Genomic DNA, 3,365 nt, shown 5'->3' with positions numbered 1-3,365 from the left:
ATTGCGTGATATAAAGTCGCAACTGCATGTTATAAAGTCAGAATTGCGTGATATAAAGTCACAACTGCATGTTATAAAGTCAGAATTGCGTGATATAAAGTCGCAACTGCATGTTATAAAGTCAGAATTGCGTGATATAAAGTCGCAACCTCATGTTATAAAGTCAGAATTGCGTGATATAAACGCAATTGCATGTTATAAAGTCAGAATTGTGTGATGCAATTGCGTATTATAAACTCACAATTGCATATTACAAAGTCAGAATTGCATGATATAAAGTCGATATTGCGTGTTATAAACTCACAATTGCATGTTGTAAAGTTAGAATCGCTTTTTCTGACTTTTTTCTCGCAATTGCAACTTTATATCTTGCAGTTCTGATTTTAAAAAAATATTTCTATCTTTTATTATTTTTTATTCTGTGGCAGAAACAAGCTTCAGAGTGAAACGCTTCTCGAACAAGAACATATGTAGGGCGGTGGTGGTGGTTTGCTATTGGTGGATCTCATGTGAGTGACAGGTTGCCCCGCCCCCGTTCTCAGAGAAGAGAAGAGGTGCTACAAGAGAGAGGAGAAGTTATTCTGATTCAAGAGGCACATGAATTTAAAAAATAATGATGTGCACGAATGATTCATGTATAATAGGCTAGGCTACATACTTCAGTATTAAAAATAAGGTGGATATGGAGATTCAGCAAGTGAAGTGGACCCGGGGAAACACATGTGCCGTGATTGGTCGTCCTCCTCGAGCCCCCTTAATGGTTCCGCCGGTTGTGAAAGTGAATGAAGAGAAACGGAGACTCTAGATAATCACACACACTTCACACGGACGAACAATAGCGGTCTGGAGCTCGGCCAGGACTCAACACAATGGCTTCCTGTCGCGGCGGAGTGTGTGTGTGTGTGTGTGTGTAGTCTGACCGCGGCCGAGATCCCAGCGAGCGGAGCCTGTGTGTGTGTGTGTGTGTGTGTGTATGTGTGTTTGTGTGGTTCTGCTGGATGACCCGTCTTCCTCCCGGACATACATCAGCCCTCGAGCGCTGAAAGACAAGTCTCCCTCGAGTCTTTATTAAAACAGCGTGATTTATTCTTCACACTCGGACCATAAAAACAACATATGACCCTCGGGGTGAAACTGAGGCTCAGCTTCGCATGTCACGACCTGAGGAAAAGTAATGGTCTGAACTTTTTTGGAAGTATTAATAAACACCTGGGATTAACAGAGCAGGTGAATTTAGGGTGAATCGAGAAATAATTAAACGTCGTACTAAAAATCTTTATGTCAAACTCACAATGACGTTTTCCAGAAAGCAATGAACATAATTTAAGATTTTTTTTTTCAAATAAGGCACTTAAATGCCATGCGAGGCCCAACAGTACTGTGGATTTAAAATCATTTGTTTTAAGACATAGTAAAAAAAAAATATATATATATATATATATATATATATATATATATATATATATTAGGCTATATATAGGCTACTGTGTGTGTATATATATATATATATTAGGCTATATATACTGTGTGTATATATATATATATATATATATATATATATATATATATATATGAGGCTATATATACTGTATGTGTATATATTTATATATATATATTAGGCTATATATACTGTGTGTGTGTGTGTGTGTGTATATATATATATATATATATTAGTGCTGTCAAACGATTAAAATATTTAATCGCGATTAATCGCATTAATGTCATAGTTAACTCGCGATTAATCGCGATTAATCGCACATTTTTATCTATTCTAAATGTCTCTTGATTTCTTTTTGTCCCATTATTTTTTCTCATTTTAATGCTCTTATCAACATGGAAAAGTGGATCGGCTTGCTTTGTGCAAATGTTTTTTATTGAAAACAACATTGGCATATATTGTGTTCAATTTCACACTAAAACATTCTTACTTGGAGCAAATAATCTCTCACACAATGTAACACTGTCCATCAATAAAAGGGTGAAAGAAATACTGACGAGGTCCTGATATTGACGAGGGGGCGGAGAATTCGCATCAGCTGTGTGTGTGTGTGTGTGTGTGTGTGTGTGTGTGTGTGTGTGTGTGTGTGTGTGTGTGTGTGTGTGTGTGTGTGTGTGTGTGTGTGTTTGGCCATCATCAAGTGGTATTTCAGACTGGACGTGCTGCGATGATGATAGCTCAGTTCACAACGACAAAACACACTCACTTTGGTCTCGTCAATGGAACCATTTGGCAACTTTTTAAAAGTAAACGTTCCATTCAGAATCTTATTGGCATCCATTTCGGTGTCTCGCGCTCGTCATCCACTCAAAACTGGACATTTTGAACGTTCCTATAACATTCAGAAATAACGTTTTTATAACTTAATGGGAACGTTATGAAAACGTTCTTATAACCTAAAATTGTTAGCTGGGGAAGAGGAGAGATTCGCGATTGCACTGAACACGTTTTAAGTGCAGGCACATATTGTCTGAGCGAGCCCAGAGAAAATTCTACCAAGAGCAGCGTGTATCTGAGAGCGCGCGACTCGAGCAGAGAGATTCGTGCTCGGCACATTATATTCCACGCGCGAGCAGAGAGATTCGCGCTCACGCATCCGGCTCGCAAGCCCAAACAAGTGTGTGCGGCGTGCCTGTTGTTTTGTTTCCGGTCTAGCTAGATCCGCTTGCGCTTTCAAAACGTCCATGCCGCGTCCTATTGCAAAAGCATGTGAAAAAAAAACTACAAAGTTTGCTAGGCCAAAAAGACCGTTAATCGCGCGATAAAAAAATTAACGCCGTTAAAATGGGTTTGCGTTAACGCCGTTAATAACGCGTTTAACTGACAGCCCTAATATATATATTAGGCTATATATAATGTGTGTGTGTATATATATATATATATATATATATATATATAGGCCTATATGTATATATATATATATGATGTAACAGATCAATGTTTTATCAACATCAAGATTTAATCTACGCATTTATGGCCTAATGTAAAACAAATCAACTAAATTGATTCAGCCTATGCATTTGTAATATTAATATATAAATGAATTCTGTAACATAAACTTGTGTAATGTCTCTGATTTCTTCTAAAGCATTGTGCGTAAATTAAGAGCAAATATAAACTTTTGCTTACATACATTTTTTACATTTTTTTTATTTATCAAATAAGGCACCTACTGTAACACATGAAAGGCTCAACAGCACTATATATTTAAAGTAAGTAAATAAAAACAAAATAATGTACAGAGTACAAATGTCCAGAATTAAAGTAATATGATGGTAGTTGAATCAAAAGAACACAGCAGTCCTAAATGCATTAATGATAATAATACAAAAAACAATGCAATTAAAAAATGTATATGACCATAATT

The sequence above is a fragment of the Siphateles boraxobius genome, unplaced genomic scaffold (assembly GCF_051911475.1).
Source record: "Siphateles boraxobius isolate OS27281-9 unplaced genomic scaffold, OSU_SipBor_1 139, whole genome shotgun sequence".
Classification (NCBI taxonomy): Eukaryota; Metazoa; Chordata; class Actinopteri; order Cypriniformes; family Leuciscidae; genus Siphateles; species Siphateles boraxobius.
This window is presented reverse-complemented; position numbering follows the sequence as displayed.